A 25,700-nucleotide genomic window follows, 5' to 3' on the forward strand; every position below is an offset into this window, starting at 1 on the left:
GTCTGTAGGATCAGCTTTATGAGCATTTAATTATCTTTTTATGCTTTTGCAGTGCTATAACACTGACTTATCATGAGAACATGACTTAACATGATAACATTGACTTATCATGATTTAAGCATTGTAAAATATTATGATATATGTTTGTATTCATAAAACACTCATTAATCTCTATTTCTGTTGGGGTTGGATTTTCTTTAAAGCTGCAAAAAATCATTTTCACCTAGCGGTTGAGTGCAAAATACTATCTGCTTTAAAATGTGTGGATGTTCTGAATTAAAATAGCAACTCCACGCCCCAAATGTAAGAACTTCAAATGTTAAATTTTGTAATATCTTTTTATTAAGTCATGCTTCTCTGATTATACTAAACCAGCTAAGTAACCCTAGAGTATTGCCAAATTTTCATTGAAAATGAGTTTCCACAATTCGAAGGTTTATCCAAAGGAGTAATTCTTTAGCCCCATGATCTCACTGAATCACCTTAGCACAATGTGGCTTTGACAAAGGCTTCTTAATCTGCCCTTCTAACAAAGGCATGAAGGGTGCGTTGGTGCCTCAGCCAGTTAGGCATCCAACTCTTGATTTCAGCTTAGGTCATAATCTCACAGTTTGTGAGTGTCGGTCTCTGTGCTGACAATGCAGAGCCTGCTTGGAATTCTGCCTCTCTTTCTCCTACTCTTTCTCAAAATGAATAAATAAACTTAAATAATTGAAGGCATGAGTTCCCAAGACAATGTATCTAATTTCAAATCTGTTAGCACTATGTAGAAGACTTCAGAAATTATTATTTAGGTTTATAATACAAGCAATTGATTCGATTGATATTTTGAAAATAATGTTGATAATGTTGAGATTTAAGAAGTGATAATTACTCAAGTCCTTCTACCACCTTACAGAATTCAGAGTTCTCCAGAGAATGAATATATAAAAAATAATTATATAATAATATTTATACATAATTTATATATGATAAAATTATATAATATATTATAATAAAAATATATAATGTGTTTATTATATATACTGTGTATACATAAAATTTTAAAGAATTGGCTCAGCAATTGTAAAGATAACAAATCCAAAATCTACAGAGTGGACTAGCAGGTTGATGCCACAGTTCAAGTCCAAAGGCTATCAGGCTATAGACTCAGGGAAGAGCAAATGTTTCAGTTCAAGTTTGAAATACTTCTGCTACAGAACTTCCTTTTGCTTGGGGGAAGTCACTCTTTTGTTCTATTCAGGTTTTCAACTGATTTATCAGTTGATTTGATAAAGACCCACCCACATTAGGGAGCTATCTGTTTTACTCAAAGTCCCCCCAAGTAAATCACTCTCATAGAAATACCAGTATACTAATTACATGAAACAGAAGTTGGTGTTTTGATTAAAACAAAACAAAACAAAAAAGAAAGAAATACCAGTATAATGTTGGACCAAATATCTGGCATCATGTTCCAACCAAGATGACACATAAAATAAACCACCAGACTCACCTTTGTATCTGAGCCAACTGAGAGGTAAGTCTCAGGTGTCATATAGATGGAGATGAGCAGTAGCAGTGTTTGAGTAGAGGTCATGACTTAGACAAATGGCCAAATGAGCTTCCAGCTACTCAAACCTCCCCACATTCGTGACCCATGCACTGGCCTTTACCCAGGTAAGTATCTTTCTTTTTTAATGTTTATTTGTTATTTTGAGTGTAAGCAGGAGGAGGTGCAGAGTGAGGGCGAGAGAGAGAATCCCAACCAGGCTGCCAGCACAGAGCCTGAGTCCGGGCTTGGTCCCACAAACTGGGGGGATCATGACCTGAGCTGAAATCCAGAGTCAGATGCTTAACTGACTGAGCCACACAGGTGCCCCCTTTCTTTTATGAGGAAGAGAGAAGACTGTGTGCAGAGTATGAGAAGAAAGACCAAGCCATGTTCATCATGCTTTCCTGTCTTACTATCTGATGCCACTCTCATCCCTTGAAGAGAAATGATTGTGAAGGCAGGGAGGAGGCTGCAAGTTACTGGTTGAAATTGTTCTGAAGGAGTGGAAATTCCTCCTAAAGAAGATCATGCAGGTTTTAATGAGGAGGGATAGGATTGTTCCCTAAAATAGCATTCAGATAAGTGGTTTCAGAACAATTCTGTTTCCACATCTAAACATGCATCCTCCAGGATATGTTTGCATGTGAGTTACAAATTTAAAAACTGTGTGAAGGATGTTTTTGAGAAGTAATTTAGAAAACCCAAACATATTCTTGAAGTTCTCTTCTTTAGACCAACACTCCTTTTCTCTGAGAATAATGTAAGATTGAGATCATTGTTGAAGCTTTCACATTTTCCTTTTATGTGATGTCTCAATATGATTCACAGAAATTTAAAGGTCCCACTAACAAAATACCTCATCATAATGAAACTTTGCTGCATTATCCTTTCTAAGCAGAAAGCCAGTTAAATATCATTTGTCATCATTCTGCATAATATTAACCTATTCATATGTTATCTAAAGATGCCATCTAAAACTTATGCAAATGCCCAGAATATTTTTCTCTCACAACCCACAGATATTAGAGATTTCATAAACACTTCTGATTATTCTTGATCGTCTAAGCCATCTTAGGTTGTGTGAAGTAAAAATGCATTTGTTTTCTTAACAGCACTGACTTAATTATTATTTAATGATACCCTCAATACCATAATGTGCTGTTGTTTGAAGACTTGAAAATATTAGCCTAACATCTTCCTTCCATGGTTTTTAAAGACTTTGCTTTCACAACACAAACTTAAACGGTTTCCAAAAGGTTTGTAACTTTCTCACAGAGATCCACAAAATACATAAAATCATTTTTGCTTCTTTGATGACTCTCCATTTTAGAACTGAAACTGAATTACAGTTGACTGTTGAACAACACGAGGGTTGAGGGCACTGAATCCCTACACAGCCCTCAACTGTGTTTCTGTGTTTAACTTTGGACTCCCTCAAAACTTAATTACTGATAGCCTACTGTTGACAAGAAGCCTTACTGATAACATAAACAGTCAATTAACAACTTATTTTCTATGTTCTATGTATATATACCATATTTTACAATAAAGTAAGCTGGATGGGGGGAAGTCAAGAAAACCACAAGAGAAAATACATGTACTGTGCTGTCCTGTAAGAAAAATATATGCATGTAGTGCAAACCCATGGTGTTCAAGGGTTAGCCGTGCTTCTTCATACTCACTTAAATTTTAAGACTCTCTAGCTCTAAATCTTGAATCATTTATTTCAATAATTCAGTCTTCCCACAAACATATGTTAGATATCTGTTCTGTGACTGGAGATACTAATTTCTAGTCAACTTCAAAATATATCCCATTTCAGGGGTGCCTGGGTGGCTCAGTCGGTTAAGTATCCAACTTCGGCTTAGGTCACGATCTCTCAGTTCATGGGTTCGAGCCCCGTGTCAGTCTCTGTGCTGACAGCTAATTCAGAGCCTGGAGCCTGTCTTTGGATTCTGTGTCTCCCTCCCTCTCTGACCCTCCCCTGTTCATGCTGTCTCTCTCTCTAAAAAAAAATTAAAAATATATATATATCCCATTTCAAACCACTCCTCACCATCTCTACCCTGATTATAACCTCCTCCCTGGTTTAGTGCTTCTGCCTTTGTTCCCCTTCAATGTCTTCTCCACAGAGAAGTCAGGGGGATCCTGGTAAGCACATTGGTTGTTACTTGCCTTCTCAGGACTCTTCAGTCTACCCATAAAAGTCAAATGGTCTTCCATGATCTTGCTCCTCTTCTTCTAAACGCATGTAAATCGCTCCCCTCCACAAAAACTTTGCTCGCTCTCCCCCAGCATACCTGCAGTCCTATTAACACGCTCCTACCTCAGGACCTCTGCTCATCTAGAAGGCTCAACCTTTCCTTTACTGGGTTCTCTTATGCAAGTGAAATCTCATCAGAGATGCCTTTTCTGAATAATCTAACTGAAAACCCCTCCTGGCTCACTTCTCATCCACTTAACCATGCTTTTTGACCTTATTACCATCTGACATTTCATATATTTAGATTTTAGGTATTTGTCTCCTCCTTGTGAAATGTACATTTCATGAGAAAAGAGTGTTTATCTATTTGTACACTCTGGCAACTCTTGAATGTAAACAGTGCCTGATGTATGGAAGAAACATGTTTTGAGTGAATGAATGAAAAGTAGAAGATGCCTTAGAAGTTCTATTCCACTTTGGAATAAAAGTGAATAATTATGAAATGCTATGGTGAACATATTCATAGTGTATGACAGAATTACAAATAGATATGTATTCTGCTTGGAAGAGCTGGAAATGACATTAGAAAGAAATAGAAAACATTGAGTTTAAAGATGAGCAAAAGTTTATTAAACAGGGAATGGCATGCATGTCAGAAAGACCAGCATAGGTCAATGTACAGAGAGCCAAAAGATGCTTAGCACAATTAGAAAATGGTGAATCCATACAGCACGGCTGCCATAAGTTTAGGTCATCCTTGCTTGTAAGAATATCTCTTGTTAGTTCCCTAACATTTGCTACCTACTTTCTTTCTTCCATAGTAATATTGTATGCACACACATTTATATACATATTTATGTACATATATATGCACATGTGAATTGATATATATTTGTAGAATACATATATTTCTATAAATATTGGTTAAATATTATCCCTTCACTATCACATATTTCATTTTAGCCTCACAACACCCCTGTGACTTAGTTGTAGCCAACTCTATTTTACAAATGAGGAAGCTGGCAGTGAGGCTAAGGCAATTTGCCCGGAATCACACAGTAGTGGCAGAGCCAGGTTTGACTTCAAGTTAAATCAGGTTTTGACTTCTTATGTCACATTATTTTCCCATCCTGTCATTTCCTTAGTACTGCAGGACAAGTGTGCCTTCCTGATATAGTTAAAGATCCAAGACCACTGTATCATGTAGGATGAGATTAGGCTTAGTGTAATTGAAAACCCAAATAGCAAATTTAATCAAGAAAGAAGCTTGTTTCTCTTTCATGTAGAGGAAGTCAGGAAATGGGATGCCTTGGTGCCCCAAGGTTTGGAGAACTTCAGTTTCCTCTCCCTTTCTGTTCCATCATGTATAGTTTCATTCTGAAGCTGACATCTTGGGCCAAAATAACTATTGGGACTCCATATATTCCATCCAAATACCAAATCACAAGAAAGAGATTTCCTCCTTTTACATTTCCTGGAAGATGGGTATACAATATTTGCTTACTTCCCATTGGCCAGAACTTGTCACATGGTCACAGCTAAGGGATGGAATGACTTATAATCTGGATAATCATATGAACAGCTAAAAAAATATAGGTTCTACTTTTTTTTTAGAGGATTTTATTATTACTATTTTTAAGTTGGCTCCATGCCTACTTCTGTGTGAACCCACAACCCCCAAATCAAGAGTAACATGTTCTCCACCGAGTGAGCCAACCAAGTGTCCCCAGGTTCTATTGTCAAAAAAAAATAGGTATGATGGGATGACATAGGATTCTCTGCCACAGTTATCAACGGGACTATTCTCTTTCAACAGAATATTCAGGGGTCTGGAAACTGTTTGGCCTGGGAGCCAAACCCAGCCTGCTACCAGTTTTTGTAAATCAAGATTTACTGAAACACAGCCATGCCCACTTCTATGTGTATCATCTGTGGCTGCATTAGCACAGCTGAGTAGTTGGAATGGAGACTATGTGGCCCACAAACCCTATAATGTTTACAATATGATCATTTACAGGAAGTTTCCTGATACCTGCTCTAGACCAGTGGGTTCACGTTTCTAAGATAAACTCCAAATTTTTAATTACCCAACCCTGTTAGTATAAAAAGGGAGACCCCAACAAAAAGAGCCTCAATACAAATATATTTTTTTTAATTTAGAAATTATATACACACAAGGCAGTAATAAAATAGGATGTACCTTGGTTTCCATCTAACTGCATTAAGTAGCTGTGAGAACTGGGGCAAATCCTTTATTCCTGTTTCCTCATCTGTAAAATGGGAATATAAAGGTGTGTGTGTGTGTGTGTGTGTGTGTGTGTGTGTGTGTGTGTGTGTATCTTATAGGGTTGCTGTTGCTCTGAGAGCTAGGTGGGCACATCTGAATCACTAAGTACCTGGTATGTTTTCAGTGTGGCACAGTGAGTGATACAACAAAGGAGCCATGTTTTTGAACACATTCATGCATTCCAACATTATAGGACATTCGTTAGAGGTTCCTGGGTAAATTTCTGAGTTCATGGTTCCAAAAGCCATGTTCAAATCCTGGCACATTCACTTACCTGGTGGATAAAGTCTTTGGCCTTTCAGAACCTCAGTTTGTTGTCTGTAAAATCAGGATGCGAATCCTGATTGCCTAGGTGTCAGTCAATGCCTGTGATTCCCAGCATGCTTCACAGATAATAATCATTTAACAATCTTACCCATCATTCTCCCCAACTCAAAAATGTCTACAGCTTTCGTTGGCATTAGTGGGGAGGAGCTACAGGCCACGGAGTCCATATTTTTCCAGCAAGTGAATGAGACACACTACCACAGCCACACTCATTGCAGTCTTGCAGTGATTTCCTGCAGCCCTCACTCAGCCACATGGCATCTCATGTCCACATTTCTGTGCTGTGTCTTCTTTCCTCTCCATCCCACCACTGATTATTGCCAGCATATCTTTACTATTTCCCTCAGAAATGTAATCCTAATTAGAATTTCTCAGGAAACTTCTCAGGCTCCCACTTCATCCCTCATTATCATTACAGAAGATAGTATCTCAGATGCTGCAGATGGGGCCAGAAGGATACATACTGAGAAAGAACCTTTGGATTTACTTTGACAGATGCCGTGCTAAAAGCAGAGTGGAATGAAATGACCAAGGTGAAAATCTTGTTGGGTTGGAAGTGAGAACAAGAGAGAAAATATTGGCCACTGAGAGTTTGGCAACTTTTTCAAGAATTAACTGTCCTGGGGTGCCTCAGTGGCTCAGGTCATAATCTTGAGATTCATGTGTTTGAGCCCCATATCAGACTTACAGCTGTCAACGCAGAGCCTGCTTCAGATCCTCTGGCCCGCTCTCTTTCTGTCCATCCCCACCGCTCTCTCAAAAATGAATAGACATTTATTTATTTATGTGGGTGTCTGTCACTGACTTCTATGCAGCCAGCGTTCTCTCTATCTGGGATGCTGCGCTGAAAGCCCCACATCAGCACCTTTCACAGGATGAGCACTCTGCATGACAACTTGCAGTTGTTTTTGGCTTTAAAGAAAGCTCAAGAAAAAGACAACTCGTGGTCACATCATGTTTCAATCTTGTATATCTAATATATATTAAAAGAAAAATGTCTGGGATCTGTTTCAGGCTCATCCCAGACTCGACTGTAAGCTACCCTTTGTAAACAACCCAGCAGTTGATGACTTGATAAGATGAAGTCCAACGGGCTACGGGTGTGTGTGGAGGTCTGTCCTTGTCATTGGAGTCAGGGTCTCACACAGAAACTGATCCCTTGACCTCGCTGGCTTGTTTCACAAGCTTTAATTCCTCTCCTTGCTTTTATTTCAAGAACTATTGGCTGTTCCTTTCAAGTCTCTATCCTCAAAATTACTGCCAGATTCTCTCTGGGGGAAGAGAAGTGATGTTGACCTTACAGACATTAGTTTTATATCCTCCATTTAAACCTAGAAGACGTGTGGCCCATAATCCACTAGCATCCATGCTGGCAACCTATACATTGTTCCAGGGTTGAATGCAATTTAAGGAAACAACCTCAGCAATGAACTCCAAATATCATGCTATAAACTAAAAACAGAAGAAAAACTCTATTTCTCTCTCTCTCTCTTAGACACTAACACACACATACACAAACCATGCTGGCAGCTCTAGAATCTGCCCTTTCTAATTTTTAATTTGGTTCTGTTTTTGAAGTAAACAAGCATCTACCATAAATACTGTGAACCGTATGGGAGTATTTTCTTTCCCTGGAGCTCAAGCCACAAGTGTGTCTAAGCAGCCAGTCTTTATGCATAAACCACAATGTGTGAGGGCTTTATGCTCGTTCGAAATGGAAGTGGTAATCACATGGGAAGAAGGGATGAATTTTAACCTAATAAATAATCATCATCCATGCCCACTTGGAAAATAGCTTTCTTGTTGAATAATATTTCAATATATAATATCTTGAAATGAGACTGCCATTACTAATTTAAGTGTAGCTTGTTATATAAATCCTGCAAAGATGTACCTACATTATGCCTAAATTACTCTCCGAGGCCACCTTTTCCTGCTTCAGTTACCTTAAGGAGAACCCCATTTAGGTGATATTAGGGCCAGTTAAGGGGAAGGATAATGACCATGGCAGAGTGCCAAGCCTTTGTATTTGGTGACCTCCCCCTTATGCCAGGCTAGTGAAATGTTCTGGGTCATATTTCACATTCCTAGGTCAGTTTTCTGAATGATGATGAAGATCCAGATGAGGTCAGATCCCTCCTAACTGTGACCCGTACCACATGAGAGGCTCCTAGACTAATCTACTCTCCACTGTTTCTGAATTTCAATCAGGAGGAACAAATCTCTCAGAATCCTTGTATATGCCAGTGGTGTTACGCTGACCTTTGAATTACAAATAGATACTGAGAAAGAAATCCCTGGAGCAGGCAATATCCATTAAATAACAATTATGAAAAGCTGTTTGCCTTTTGGAATGGCTTTTCCCATAATGAGGATATGACCAAGTTGGGAGGCTGAGGAGTGGTGAGACCATGTAGTTTCTAATTCTGAATTATTCATTTCTCAAATGGAGAGAACTCCTCCAAGCTGGGCTGGGGAGAGAAAGTCCCAGAGACCCAGGGGCCCTTTTTTTTTCTTAAGACCAGAGTTTACACAGAAAGGGCCACAGAGACTGTGCTAAGAATATCAAAGAATTAAACTAAAAATCCAGCTTCTTTTCTCCATGAGAATTCAAATCTGTGGAGTAAGATTCAGTGAGGTTTAGGCTGTATCAAAATCACCTAAGTAAATCTAGTTTCACTAAAGGGTCAGTCCTGGCAAATTTTTATTGTTCCTCAATATTTGTTATTTACTTTGGATATGTTCAGAAAATATTGTGTGCATGGTTTCTCATGCATATACATATATGGTTCAACCTAAGGGTTAGGTTGAACTTTATGGAATGCTTAGGATTTGGACATGTTTTACCTTCAATACCATCCATTGTATATAGTTTTTCATAATAATTTCTATCCTTAGAATGCAGCACATTCATTCTCTAAGACTTCAGTCTTTGGAGTTCAATGGTCCCAAGCTGAATCTCAACTTGGTTCATTAGTTGTATAGCAAATTATTCAAAATTTACTCTATTTTTTAACTGCTAAATAGGAATAATAATGGTTAGCCCATAACGATAGGAAGAAGACAAAATAAGAGAATGTGTTTAATGCTTACCTAAGCATTGGGCATATAACAAGTCCTCTATAAATGGTTCTATATTTATTATTCAGCTTTTGCTGCACCAATAAACAACTCTGAAATTTCAGCAACTTACAGAGTATATATTTAATTTATTGTTCCATTTCATGATGGCTACATGTCTGCTGTAATTTTGCCAGGTTCGGCTTGGCTCGACTGGGCTGTATGTGACTTCCCTGAATGAGCAGCCATTCTCTAAGAAATGCTGTTGGCATGGTATGGGCAAAAACTCAAGAGAGTGGCAAGAATCCCAGATGCTTTTTAATGCATTTGTTTAGAAGCAGGAATAGCTCAGAGGTATGGCAGACTTAGTTGCAGACCCCTGCAATAAAGTGAATATTGCAATAAAGTGAGTCACATGACTGTTTTGGTTTCCCAGAGCATATAAAAGTTTATGTACACTGTAGGCAGGCCTCATTTCATTCCACTTGATTGCACTTCCTAGATTCCATTTTTTTGGTTTTGTTTTGTTGTTTTACAAATGGCAACCCATAGGAGCAAGTCTACTGGCATCATTTTCCTATAGATTTATTCATGTTTCTGTGTCACATTTTGTAATTCTGTAAGAATATCAAACATTTTTTATTATTAATATATCTGTTATGATGATCTGTAAGCACTGATTATGACTGACTGAAAGCTCAGATGATGCTTAGCATTTTTAGTAATAAAATACTTTATTATAATATTTGCTTTATTACAGCAGTCTGAAACTAAACTCACGGGATCTCCAAGGTATGACTATATATTATAACTTCCATCTATCTTTTGTCAATCAAAAAAGACAGATGGCCAAACCCAAAGTCATCAAGACAGGAAAGTGTGCCCTGCGTCCTGGGAGGCAGTAAATTGTTGGGGACTTTATACATATGACTTACCATTATTAGATGATAACCATGGAGTCATAAAATTTCAATTTCTTTTCAATTTTGGTGGTAATTAGGAGTTAAGAGATGTCGTACTTTAATCAATTTTAATATCTATTGTGTCCGTTCTATAAATATTGAGCAGTGATAGTTGTTGGGTGTTTTTAATTATTCTCTTGGCAATAATAATCATCCAAGATTGCCCAGGATATAGAGACAAGGACATTCTTTTATAAATACAGTCTTTATGGGTACTCTTTTTTTCATTAGTATTTGAAAGGACAAGAGAAAATTCATGGATTAAATTCTTTCAGTCAATGGGAACTCTTATTCTAGAAGAAAAATGTCACTACAGGCAGGACTCTGCATCTTATTACATGGAGGTACCATTATTCCACCCCACTCCTGGCATTCTACTACCTCCCTAACCATGGCTTCCTTAAATAATAATAACAGCTGGAATCAACTGATTCCTTCATTTATTCCTATTGATTCTAAAAGTATCTTATGAGATATCTACTATAAAAATCTTCATTTTACAGATGAGAAAGTTGAGGGGTGGCGAGGTTGGGTGGCCCAAAGTCACAGAGCTGGAAAGGGAATGAACAAGAATTCAAACTTCAACAGTCAACTCCAGAGCTTTCAACGACACATGTGCACTGTACCACTACCTGTGAAAATGTGGGATAATCACCAACAGCCAGAATGTATCAGTCACTTATTTGGGGGAGGCATGAGTTCTGTGCATCAATGTATTTAATCCTCAAAGCATGGTTTGAAAATGGGTATTATCATTATCCCCATTTTACAGATCCAGGGAGTTAAAGTAACAGCTAAAATGGCACAACACACAAGCGAGTGGAGACTCGCTTTGAAATGAAGCATTCTGGTGTGGAGAGTTCACTCAGGGTCTTGGGTGCCATGCACTATTGCTTTGACCAAAAAAAAAAAAAAAAAAAAAAGGAAAACTTTATTAACCTCAAAATGCCCACACTCATCATACATCCTGCGGCCCAACTATACATCCCACAAGCTATCCGATATTTCAGACCCATCTCACAAAGATTTCAGAGATGCGATCCTGTCCAACCTATTTCCTCCCTTCGCCTCCCAACTTCTTCCTCCTCCTGTAACCATAACAACACACAACCTGCAATACACAGTTGGAATCCTTATCGAGAGAGGCAGAAGGGAGAAGCTTTTGATGTGTCTCCTCGGGGGTCCTCTCTGACATCTCTATCTCCTCGTGGTGAACTCTGGGCATCCTGTGATCTATGGCACTGCCAATTAAGCTGTAAACGGTGCAGCTGCCTCTGAGCTCCTGGCTCACGGGAGCCTGGTAGGACATCTCGCGTCCATACGCGTGCTCTTCCAACACTCAGCATCCCCAAATCCGGACGAGAGGAGCATCTTAATTACAGGAAACATTGCATTGAGTAAATTAGGAATAAACAAAGACTGTGTCTGCCTGTCTCTTCTTTATCACAAAGGGACCACAAACTCCTGCAAGCAAATGAGGAGATAGAATGCTTCCACACTCCTTCTCCTTAGTTAGGGAAGTGAGGAAACCAGAAATCTATACGCTGCCCAGAACTGAAACAAAGAAGAGAGAAATACCACTTGGCAAATGCAGTTTGGCCCTAGGACTTCTTGTTCCTTAGTCAGTGGACCAAAAGTAGATTTTTCCCCATTTGTGTTGAGCACCCTCATTTATATTAAGATGTGGAACTAAAAAAAAATTCCCCATGACAAAGGGACACATGTTAAATACTTTTTTGTTTTGTTAGTAGGTCTATCAAAAAAGTACACCACCGGCACCAGGTAGAAACACGTCAGCATCTTTCTTGTGACATCATGCATTTATATATCAAGTGTCAGGGTCTAACCTGTGGTCTCAGTGCTTACTATGGGATGGATAGGGAAGCCACTTCTTTAGGTCTCAGTTTCTTTGTTTACAATCACTGTTGACATGAATCTGGTTCACACTACAGTATTGTGTGAGGAGAACAAATCAAATAATATTTTTAAAAATATTATCTAAACAGGGTGCCTGTGTGGCTCAGTCAGTTAAGTGTCCATGACTTGATTTTAGCTCAGGTCATGGTTTCTGACAACACCATGAGTTTATGAGTTCGAGCCCTGCATCAGGCTCCACACTGTCAGTGCAGAGCTTGCTTGGGATTCTCTCTCTGTCTCTCTGCCACTTCCCATCTCCCCCCTACCCCAGTAAATAAATAAACATTTAAAAAAAGTATCTAAATCATAAGGAAGAAATCATTATCTTGCAATAGGTGGACTATTTTAATATACAGACTACAATGACTGTCCCATTTTTTTAAACACAGCCGCTTAAGACCCACCTCATATTTATTCAATGCCACATGCCTTATTTACCCAATGTCCATAATACTCAGCAATACTGAATACAGACATTGACTTTTCTTTATTGATCTCAAGATAGGTATAAAACCTAGTTCCTCAACAAAATACACAAGTATATTATCACCCACTGTGATGACGCCTGAATTTTCCCAGAGATTTCTCAGAATCTGTACACTCTTGTGCTCCACTGCTGTGAGGACCCATCTATTTAGGCAGTGATTTAACCTACATTCTCATGGTGCCAAGATATGACTGAACCAACACATCAGGTGAAATGTAAAATGCCCCTCTTACAGCAAGAATTAATTTTGGGGCTCTGCTTCACCCTGTTTAGTAGGATTTCGGTCTAAATTATTCTTAGGTCAATACTTATCATGCTTCAGCTGGGTGATATCAGCAATTCTATGGTGCATATTATCACCAAATCTTGACAACACATCTTTCAAACATGCAAAGTTCTACATGCATGTACCACACATGTAAGGAGAGAGAAATTACATACTTCTGAGAAAGCTCCCTGGAGAAACAACAGATCAGCCTGTCCCATTTAACCAAGTGCTGGATTCACAAATTCTGTGAACACAATTCTCTGAATCCAGATGCATGGAAAATACCAGTGTATCCCCTCTACTGGAATATCTTATCTCCCCTGTATTTATACATTTTTTCTCTTAGCATTCTAAAACCCTACCCATTATGTCTATGTACTTAGTCACCAAGTATGAAATGCATAACGGAGATGTCAAACACATCAACCAAAATATTGCTGTAGGCTTCCACCTTTGGAAATGTTCACACACTGATCTGGGCAGACCCTTCAATGAGATCCAGGGGAACTGATGGCATCCCTTCCAAGCTGGCCCGCCTGGCATGTTCCAGAATTGGAGGAGTGTATTCACTCATCTGTGTGGTTCCTAGTGGCTTTGCAAATGAGTTGGCACTGGATGCTAGATGCTGGTTATTTTATTTGTGAGAATCCAAAAGTAATTAAAGTGTTCACAGAGGAGGAGCATACGAGTTTGTCACCCTGATCTAGTCACAATTGTATTCACACCATGGGGCCTCTAAGCCAGATGTTGGAACACACTGTTATCACAACTGGAAGCAAGTCATTACCAGTGAAACTTAAAAAATAGAATTTGAGATCAAGGTGGTAGAGTTGTTTTTTCTTAATAATTAACCAATGATTCAAAGATATTCTCCTATTGCTATTATTCATGTTCTGCTTTGCTTTCTTATACGAGAGGGAATTTGAGGAGTGTCATTTTAATTTCCTACAGCACCGCCATGTCTCTTTCCCTTATTTATCCATTAATCTGTGCCAAAGAAATAAAGAGCCCTACTATGTGCCACATGCTATTCCAGAAGCTGGCGTTATGGCAGTGAAGAAGACAGGAAAATACTTCAAGAGCTTACTTTCCATTGGGAGGTAAAAAAAATAAAAAAGCAAGTGACATGATACATATCATTTCACATGGAGGTGACTCACAGGTAGGACATAAGTCAAATTGGGAAGCAAATAATAAATTAAGGTTGATTAACCATTTTAAATGGAACCATTTTAGAAGGTGTCTCTGGTAGAGGACTTTTCAAAAGAGACCTGATATAGGAAGAGAGTGAGCCAGATAGGGCTACAAAAAAAAAGAGGTTTCTAGGTAGAGAGGAATGCAAACAGAAATGCCTAGAAATGGGAACATGCTTGAAGTTTAGGGACCCTCACTGAACATATTCAAAATAGAAAGGAGGAACCGGGAGGCAGGAGGAAAGGTTTTCAGTGGCCTCATTTAGTATTTGCTAGACTGTACTTAAAATCTACTTATACTTCAAGTAAAGAGAATAAAGCAATTCACCAACTAGCACTATAGTCGTACACCCACAATTGCACAATTTAATGAAAATGTGCTCTCTAAAAGTAAACAGGCATGGTGTAAATATTAATATGCTTATTAACTAGTTATTATAGACAGGGTGCACACATGAGTGAAAATATAATTCATATTTTGGTTTCCTGACCTTGTCTAATGTCTTGAAAGATAGGGATAATTCAACCAATTTCACATCACTTTCCTCTTGTCCAACTTCCCCTCCTTGAAACTAAGGCTTGATTTAGTTTCCAAAGAATCTAATTTCACCAAGATTGCTGTGGAATGCCTCTAATGATGCCCTTCACTTCCACTCAGTGCCAGCAGCAGCGTGCAGCACCAAATTATTGTGAAGCTGAATGAAATAGAGCCATTCATCGGAGCTAAGTAAAAATAAACAGTTGAAATTGCCTGTCAGTCTCAGGGGGAAATGAAGGGCCAGTTAAAGATATCTTTCCTTTTAATAAGAAACTGTATTACTTTGGGGGCGTGTTGTGTTCCCAATCCCAGAGTAAGCCAGCTGCCATATCACCTTTGCTGTTGTCTGAGCCTACAACTACTGCAGTGTGGGGTATCCTCATAAGCAGGGATGATAATGGATGTTTAATGAGCACTTGAAGTTGGCAAGGCTGGAACCAAAGATCATGGCTACTGTTCTTGCTACTTGTCTATTTTTTTTTTTACTTGCTCTCTAAGCTCATGTGCTATCAGATGGATACGGTGTTAAATTCCTGAGATGACTAACTTCATGTGCTCCTCTCTCTTGGATTCGATAAATGGAAAGGAAAGCACAAATTAAAAACTAGTAAGGCTGTTGTATTCCCAAAGATCCAGTAGAACAAGATCAACTGGCTTTGAAGAAGGAAAATGGGAACTGTGTTAGCTAATTGTGTCTGATTATACTGCCTTGCCTATCACAAGATTGTTGGTTTTAAATATTCGATTAAAATTGCAAAGCATTTCATCAAGTTTCTTTCCACTTTCCATTATGCTTCCATAAAGTGCATTGAAAGGGAAATACTTAATAGGAAAAAATACATTTGATAAGTTAGGATAAGTAAGACAGATTGGGGTTGTGGAAAAAAAAAATGGTCTGGGGGGGGTGCGGGCAGAAAGCTAATTCTTTAAATGGAAGCACAGTAGAGAATGCAATCTTCAGTCACCCCTGTGAGATCCAAAGGGGGCATCAACTTCTTGGACTTCACTTTCTTGGTGTGTTTCAAGGAAATTATTTTCCCACATTTTTGTTCTAATTCAGCCAATACGTTACAGGGACAGCAGAATGGGGGCTTGAGGAAAATTACAAACTATGCCTTGAACAGCAGGGGGCATTGTACAACTCAAAGCTGAAAATGAGAAAGATGCATTTTCAAAAGGAATTATGGATAAGCAGCACGTATTACAAGTACACAATTCCCTTTAGTGCTTCTGGAAGGAGCCAAAGCATGAATGGGGAACACTGGCATTGGATGCTACTAGAACTTCAAAAAGAAATTGGCCATGCTTCATGTGACTTCTGTTCATCTGCTCGTACAAAAAACAACCCATCTTCTCTTAACAGTACTTTCTTTGAATGTCCTGGTAATGACTCTAACACATATTACACATCGGCTTGGTGACAGAAGAATCTCCCACAAAGGCTGGCCCACTGTGGCAACTTCTATTCTTGATGCTGCCCGTCGATATATATTCAGAAATTCTATATTACATTTGTGAGCCAGAAGCATGCCCTCTCCCTTTTAAGCTCTTGCCAGCTTTTGATTCATTTCTAGCTGTTCACTGTGGGAGCAGATCATTGGAACTCACCAATGAGTTCTGCTCTTGTATATGAAAGCCAAAACCGTAAGGCTTGGAGAGTGGAATTAATCCATCTCTGTCTTTCTTCAGGGCCTCACAAATTCTTGTCAGCCACTTTGGCTCTGACTTAAAAATAAAACTTCCCTTCTTGATTCTGGAGATTTCTGTGACAATAGGAATCCATGTTTTTCTGCCTTTTCATTCTCATCTTTGATTCCTTGTAGGCCACTACCAAATCTGGTGAAGAAGAGGCCATTCTGAATGCTCGGTGACCCTTTCTTTACTTCATCCTAAGACTTTCACATATTCCCTTTGTAATGTCACCCCAAGCCCCACCAAGCCCCTCAGTGAGAAGGCGTCAGGTGGGCCCAGTTCTTATCACCATGGAAACTGACTGAGACTTTAGAGAGAAGAAGCCCACTTGAACAGACAAGGCTGTCAGGTATCTGTAACTCAGCTTAGACACTCAGTGCTGTGCTAGAGCTCCAGATTTATCTAGAGAATAAATAAAAATGACTGTTAGCACTCTCACCTATTCTAACTCCATGAGAGGAAAATGATGGATGGACCTGGTCCCAGAAAGCTACTGAAAATTTTCCGTAATAACAGACTACTATCTTTGTTGGGTAAAAGTGTGCATTGACAAAGTGGTTCTTGAGTTCTCTGCTTTATTGCTATGGTTTTGTTGTAATTATAGATTTTGAAATCTATGTTTAAGAAATCAGTTTCAAAAGAGAACATCTCCACTTGAAAGTCAATCTGTTGCCTCTACTTTTATTCTGTAGAGTTTGATAATTATAGGTACTAAGTGTATCAACTAAGGTTATGCTAGGTGTTGTAACAAATCTCAAAATGTTTAATGGCCAGATGCATCTTTTTTTCCCTAGCTCCCAGAGGTTCAAAGCAGATGATCCTGACATCTGTCTCTCCTCCAAATGGCGATTTTAAGATCCAGGTTCCTTCTGTTGTGTGTCTCTCACCATTGAAATGCTTGTTTGCATCAAGCTCATAGATCATGAGTGAAAAGATTTTAGTAGCCATGGATGGAAAAGGTGTATGTCACTACATTTTTCTAGAACTCAATCATTGGGGCACACCTATTTAGAAAGGTAGGAAAATATAGCCTGGCTAAATGCCCTGAGAGAAAAGGAAATGAGATCAGTGAACAAATAGCCACTGTCTGAATTACAAACTCTTTTTTAAAAAGTATTTTTAGTGTTTATTTTTGAGTGGGGGAGGGGCAGAGAGACACAGAGACACAGAATCTGAAGCAGGTTCCAGGCTCCTAGCTGTCGGTGCAGAGCCAGTCATGGGGCTTGAACCCACGAGCTGTGAGATTATAACCTGAGCCAAAGTCAGCTGCTCAGCTGACTCAGCCACCCAGCTGCCCCAAACTCTGTTAATAATAGTAATTCCATTGTTTAATTTCCATAAACAAAAGTACAATTGCTATCAAACTTCTGAGTGTAACGATCTGTATAAAGCTATCTTTTATGGGTATAAAGCTGAGAATAGTTAATTCAGTTGTGAAAGAAAAACGGAGACAGAGGGAGAAAGGGAGAGAAAAAGAAAGAGAGAGAAAGGAGGAATGAATTAATTCCTGGTTACTTTCCTCATAGAGTACTGAAATTTTGAGCTTAATTTAGTTCAAACAAAACTGAGGCTAAAAAAAAAATCACCATAGAACGGATCCTGTACCTTGAGTAAGAACAGCACCAATGTCAACTACACATCACACTTGGCTAGCTACATAAAGAAAGGAATTATTACCTGAACAAGAAAGAGATCCTAGCAACTTGACCCTAAGGAAACATCTGCAAGAGAAAGAATGTGGCATTAAGCTTCAGGGCTTCCTCTGGCATGACCACCCCACACCCCTTGCCTTCCCAGTGCATCATGGCCAAAGGTACAGCTACCTAGAAGGATACAAGAATTGGATCAAAGGTGTGCTGTCACTGGAAGATTGTACATATGGCTACATATCTCTTTCTCACACCCCACAGCTGCCACAGAGACAGGACACTGTGCTGGCAGGCTAGTAGAATATTCCACACATCACTGGATCTCCATAAATACGGTTAATTACCAGGTCATGAGCAAGAGCTTTTAAAAGAATTTTCAATTCATATCTTGAACTGCTGAGACAGGAGTAAGATGTCACACTGACTGAGGACATGCTGTTGTTCCACTGTGTCCAAACCCTTCTGACACATCCTGAAGAACACAGAGGTTGCACGGATCGTGTCTTAATCAAGCAGCATGGGAATAGGAAAGAGGGAACTTAAATGAGAAAAGGCAAGGATGACATAGAATATGGTTTGGGATACTAAATATGCATTCGTTTTCATTGGTCACATCCATCAGTAACTGCAAATATTCTGGGTAAAATCTTTAAAACATTCAGACTAAGGATAGACCTAGTTATGAATGTTGGTTGTTGTGGACTTTTGTTCCACTGAACAAACATCAGGCTAAGTTCCATAGGAGCAGGGAGTATGTGTGTTCTGTTTATCATCACATGTCCTAAGTGCCCCAAAAAACACCCAGCACAAGGTAGATACCCACATATGAATCAATGCTTTACTTCTATAACAACTTAATGATGGACTAAGGAATGGTCTCCTAAATAGTTTAAAAGACTCCTAAATAGTGATTCTTGTCATGGATGATACCTCTTAGGGTCGCTACTTAAATGATATGGGATAGCTACATCTACAGTTAACAGGATAGGGAAGGGTGAGATGAAATGTTTCAAGATTATTATCAATGAGGAAAAAAATGCCATAGTCATTAACATGAATGTAACAAACATGATCTGAGAATTACTGTAATATCAAAGGAATGATTCGGGATTTATCCACTTTCTCTAGTCTTTTTATTGTCGGGGGGTGGGTAAAGCTCTCAAATTTAATTGGATAATTGGTTTATGATTGGCTGACTGATTACTTTTTAAATGACCTGGGCCATCCAATCACACCAAAAAGGCCTATGTAAATTAAAATATCAATGTTAATTAAAAGTTTAATTAATATTTATATCATAGATTTTTTTCACATAAAATTTTAATGTAAAAAATCATAATTTTATTAGCTATATGGGTTATGTTTATAGTATATTGGGATGCCTTACAAAAAATGCATATGGTAGATTTAGACATTTTTATATAGGCTTCAGAGTACAATTTAAATTATTATAAAGGTTTATCGGTGAGTTGTGTTTTCTTGTCACATTTTCCATGATCCCATTTGCTTCTTAGGTGACAATGTAAGTCCCAATTATAATAATGTTCCTACAGAGAAATGCTGATTTACAGTGAAGTGTTTTCACAAAATTGCCAAGATTATCTTGTAGTAAAATTCAGTGATTACCTATATCAGTGATTACAAATTTTACTTGCAAACTCTGATACCTTAATTGTGACCACCTCGGGCACAATGACGAGAAGAAACACTCAACAGAAGTGTCGTGGCCGATTAGCAATGTTGCTACGGGTGTCAGAATGGGGAGAGCCTGAGTCCTATGTGTTTGCCATATCTGACCTACATTAACAAATGTTTAAAAAGCAAAACCATATGTGGCTGACTGATATTTTGACCTGAATAAATGCAGCTTCGTAAAGTCTCTGGTTCTCAGGGAACCTGCGTGTCTCAGTTGATTTAGCATCAGACTCTTGTTTTTGCTCAGGTCACGATCTCAAAGTCTTGGGATCACCCCCAGCCCCACCTTGCGTTGGGCTCGGAGCTGAACGTGGAGCTTGCTTTAGATTCTCTCCTCCCTCTGCCCCTCTACCCTACTCACACACTCTCTCTCTCAAAAATAAAATAAAAAATAAATAAAGTATCTGGTTCTCACTCTAGTGGGTTGTTTATCCACTAGTAGAACAGGACTAATTTCTTCTCAGTTCTCAAAACGTAAAAAGCGGGCGAATTATACATTTGCTCTGCTCAAACTAGCTTCAACACCGAAAGGAAATTTGTTGGCTCATACACTGAAAGTTCATGGGAAGTCAGACTTCAGAGTCAATCTGATCAGTAGCTCAATGATGTCACAAAGACACTGGTGGCTTCTGTCACTCTTCCCTGCCTTCTACGCTACGCTTCATGCTAGACCAGTTCCCTCAGGGTGGTAAAGTGGCTACAGCAGTTCAGCCTTCATGACCACATACCACACCATGTGTGACTGGGAAAGCGAGGGGTCTGCTCTAGCATTGTAACAACGAGGTGGGGGCTTGCCTTCGGGCTCTCTGAGGTCCTGGGACTGCTCCTGAACTAAATGCTGTAGTTGGGGGGATGGTATATACAAGCTGGCCTTTGCCATCCAGGTTGCATTCTGGTGGCTCAGTGTAGGCTGAGCTTCTCATAAAGTTCATGGACTTCATAACCTCATAAAATCTAGGAACTTGTGAAAAAAATAAGGGGAAAGTAGAATCTGGGTAAGCAACCAAAGGTGCCTAGTCCATGACCTAAGAGCCTGCCTGACTTTGAGAAGTACAATCACAGGCTCTGGAGCAAGAATGCCTGCATCTGAACACAGCCTCTTCCTCTTACTAGCAGCATAATTTTGGCCAAGTTAAACTGCTTACCTCAATACCTCAGCTTTCTAATCTATAAAATGGGGATAATAATAGTCCATAAGATTGTTTTAAGAATAAAGCAAAATTATATATGTGGAAAATTTAGAATAGTACCTTGTATTTAGTAAATACCATACAATTCTTAGCTATTAATATTTTTATAACCTTGTTGTATAATTAACTTCTCTCAGGTGCCTTTATCTTTACACATACAAAATGGGATTTAAGTGCTAGGATGAGAGCACTGGAAAGTTCCCCAAATACAAGCATTTCATATTCTTAGAACTTATTCATAGCAATTGATAATGTAGAATGGGATATTTTTTCTTTAAAGAAAGACTCACAACTAAATGGAAAAAATTTGCCTTACTATAATGCAGTGCTCAGCACATTGACTTCAGGATCCTGATATTATCGTTGAGTGACTTTATAACTAGAATCAGATTCTATATTCATTCCACTCAAATGATATTGTTCTTACTGAGAAAAGCCTTGTGTTCTGCTGTTAATTTTGAATCAAGAGTTGAAAATGGGCAGTACTCTACTGTCTAATTAAAGACCTTATTCTTCACACACACACAGGTCTTGTTTGTTTGTTTGTTTTTCCTCATGAAACACTTTGGAGCATTTTCCAGCGAGGTGTGGAAACTGGGCATGCTGTTGGAAAAGGATAAGTATCTGGCTCTCACCCATTCACTCTACTGGGATTGTTTTTCCACTAGAAGAACAAGACTACTTTCTTCTTAGTTTTCAGAATGTAAAAAGCAGGTGAATTATATTGCATTTGCTCAGCTAAAACTAGCTTTAGCACCGAAAGGGAATTTATTGGCTCATACACTCACTGGAAGTTCATGAATGTTCAAATCCTTAGAATCTCCTTTTCTCGGATGAAAATTGGGTTAAAAAATTTCTCACAGTTGGGGGCACCTGGGTGGCTCAGTTGGTTGAGCATCCAACTCTTGGTTTTGACTCAGGTCGTGATCTCATGGTTCACAAGTTTGAGCCTGGTATTGGGCTCTGTGCTGACAGTGTGGAGCCTGCTGGGATTCTCTCTCAATATCTATCTCTCCCCACCTCAATAAAGAAATAAGCTTTAAAAAATTCTCACAGGCCTTGGCTGATATTTTAGACAGTTTTCTCATTATGCATCATATAGGTTAGGGGGGAAATGGTTATATGGGGGAGTTATTATCAGATAAAGAGGTAAATTCCACACTCAGAAGAGTTGCTGAGTAGCCAGACTTTGGAAAGACTGAAATGATGGGCATCAGGGTCTCTGATGCCAACACAACCATCTGTCCTTCTTCCAGCCTTTTGCCCTCCTGTAGCAGAATTATTCTCCCAGACCAGATTTAGCCATGTGATGCCATTGAAATCAACAGCAATCCATTCTTTCCACCCAACTCTTCATATTCCATGATTGAAAGAGCTGTTCCTTATCCACTTCAGATAGGAAAAATTCCAGATAATGAGGCTATAGGACCAGCCTTCATCAAATGCACATCCCTCTGGCTAGATGTGGGGTCTATTGCATGCATAAAGGGATGCAGAAGGATTGTAAGTATAGGACAATGATAGGCATCATCGCTGGGGACTTGTTAGTGGGAAGATAAAAGTTTTTTCTTAGTTAACCAATTCTCTGAGGCATCAAACCAAGTGTAGATTTGGTCAGAACTGAGCAACATATTCAGAGGTGAAAAGGTAGCTAACACACCCTTCACAGTTCTAAAGAGTACATACTCCAAATATGTATATACTTGGAGTGGAGCCAATGCCTACTGATGGGGCTCCCAGGAAGAAGGGCCCCCAGGATCCCTCTCACCAGCCTACATCTCCCATTGCCTTCAAGGCTGATAGAGCAGCCCAGTCTCAGAAAACTCTCTCAACGCAACACAGAGCATCCTCCTGCACAGTGTTGACTCTTTTCTGAATCCTGCCCTTAGGACAGGAGCCAGGAAATGGAAAGCCTGGAGTTCTGAGATGTTCATTTGCTTCTGAGGTGCACACAATTACTGATTAGTTTGGCACTTAGATGTAGGCCTTCACATTTAGCTTGTGAAAGACGAATACATTAGCCCTGCAGGAACCATAACTATGGCATTTTCTGACTTGTCAAAATGCCCTTTATGCATTTTATAAAATCATTTTTTAAACAAATAAAGTTGGAGTTATGGGCCACGTCTCACCTAGAAGACTAGAGCTGAAGGATGGAGCTGTGGTTTCTTTACAAAAAAGGGCCCCAGATTCCTGCACTAGGGTTATCTTACATCGGACTGCAGCTCTATCTATAAAGAGATGGCTACCATTCATCTGACCTATATGGCAAACATCCACATCTCATTGAGCCTTAGGGTCTGAATAAAACTATAGCATTATGTGATTAAATTGTACCATATGTCAGACATCTTTGTTAATCAATTAATAAGCAACCTTCACATACATCTATGAGATTAAACTGAACACTAGGAATGATATAGACCCCCTGAAGGAACATGCAACTCCTTGTGACTCACATTAAAGTATTAGGAAAGATTGGAGACCTAATTCTAAGTTGCAACTGAGAAAATAAATCAGTATGTACTTCATGTGAGCTAGATTGGTCCAGATCCATTTCTTGGAAGACACAGGACTTGGAATGGGTCTCAAATGATAGACAGGCAAAAAGGTATTCTTTACAGTCTCTTTTTCTATGATTGGTATAGATATGTAGGGCTGAAATTGCATTTCAGGCAGTGTGAATAGCCTGAGCCAAACCACAAAGGTGATCTGAGAAGCCCCTGTGGAGCGTAGAGAGCACAGTAAATCATGTTGGAGGGTGAGTGGTGAATGATGAAAGCGGGACAAAAAGATTTTCACTTGGTACAATAGTCTTCTGAGCAGGGAAGTAATGAAAGCAATATTTTTTTGAAAAGTAAGTCATTCTACTCTGTGTGTGTGTGCATGCATGCACATGTGTGCATGAAAGAGAGAAAAAGGAAAAGAGGGGTGGAGAAGAGTCAAGTTAATTATTGAAAGGCAAAAGTAGCTAGCTTATTGAACTGTCTAATAAAGCCTTAGACAGAGACATATGAGTAAAGGTCATAAAGATATTTTCTAAAATGGAAAGAGCAGAACTTGACATTGAGACAAGAAGGAGAGACAGAGACTCCACAGTTTTTGGATTGGGAGACCACTGAAAATTCAACTTTTGCCATTCACATTGGAGCCCCTCCTAGTTCCTTCCAAATGGAATAGTTTCTGGTCACTATTGGTGTGACTGGGAAAAAAAAAAGTCAGCTTCTGACATTATTCAGTATTCCATCATAGAGAACCAAATGCCGAGGTATGTGTGAGGAATCCCTGCAGCTTTGGATTTCCATGCCCAGTCTCGCTTTATCATAGTTTGGGTTCTTTTACAAAGACTGATTTGGTGGGCCTTACAGGATGCTTACCTCTAGGGACAAAAAGATCAAGTGACAATAATTCTTGGTAAAATAAAGCTGGTAAATCCTAAGGTATAATTATAGCTGGGTTATCATTTGTGAAGGAACATTTGTTTCCTTTAACCAATAATTTCTATGTTTAGAATTCTTTCTGAAGAAGTATTTGTGTTTCTGTGTATCTATAAATGTACACTAGACCCTTGAATGATGCAGGGGTGAAGGGCACCAATTCCCCTGTGCAGGCAAAAATCCACATATAACTTTTAAGTCCCCTTAAAATTTAACTACTAATAGCCTACCATTGACTGGAAGGCAGCCTTACTGATGACCAGCCAATACATATTTTGTATGTTATATGTATTATATAATATATTCTTACAATAAAGTAGGCTAGAGATAATGCTATTAATTATAATAGAAAATACGCTAATAGAACTGTACTGTATTTATTTGGAAAACCTGTGTATAAGTGGACTTCAAGGTTCAAACCCATATTGTTCAAAGGCCAACTATATAGTTGTAAATATCTATAGATGTATATGTATCAATATCAATGGCAAACACACTCAAAGAGATGCATAACATATCCCCATATCTTTATGTGGTCTTATAAAAAGTAGCTAATCTCAATTTTATTGAAAATACAGGCAATTAGTACACATCAGTAGTCAAACAAAATGACAGTGAGATTCAGGTACCACTAAATATGAGTTTGTTCTACTTCAGGCTTCAGCAAATTAGTGAAGTCTGAATTCAATTTGGCTGCTTGATTCAAGCCCCTGATCAATACACTAAAAAGAATTGACTGACTTTTCTACTCTTCAGACCAGGTCAGCTAAACTTAAAGAGATAAGTACCACTTAGAGGAACAAATAACAGTAGTGTCTGGATTGGGGTATAGTGTGGTGGAAATGGTACACTAAAAAGCATAAGAGTCACTATTCCCAGACTCTCAAGTCCATTTCTGTCCCATGTGATCATGAATATGGCACTTCACAGCACTTTGCCTCAGTTTCCTCACTTGCAAAATGGCAGAGTTAAAAATTACTATCTCCACAGAGAGAGCTTTAATATCCATTTTTAGTGAGATCATGACCCTCCTTCTGCAAACGAGTTGTTGGCATGAGAGTTACCGTGTAAGAAAACCAAAGCAATTACTACTGGGTCACAGGGGACCTACCATTCAGCACACATTTAGCAGAGGCTATTGCTTCTCCCCCTCCCCTGCCCTGCATGGAGCCTGTTTTCCTCAGTGTTACAGCCATTACTTGCACTGTGGTCTCCAAACTCTGCCCTCTTCTGTATAAACATGTCTTACTCCCCACCCCCC

The 25,700-nt window shown here is 39.0% G+C and overlaps 1 protein-coding gene across 5 annotated transcripts in view; it reads left to right on the forward strand.

Annotated features, from left to right (window-relative positions):
* Positions 1-25,700, forward strand: part of GRIK1 (glutamate ionotropic receptor kainate type subunit 1) — a 375,366-nt gene that overhangs the window by 109,796 nt on the left and 239,870 nt on the right. The window lies entirely within an intron of this gene.

Source organism: Suricata suricatta, chromosome 5 (genome assembly GCF_006229205.1).
Source record: "Suricata suricatta isolate VVHF042 chromosome 5, meerkat_22Aug2017_6uvM2_HiC, whole genome shotgun sequence".
Classification (NCBI taxonomy): Eukaryota; Metazoa; Chordata; class Mammalia; order Carnivora; family Herpestidae; genus Suricata; species Suricata suricatta.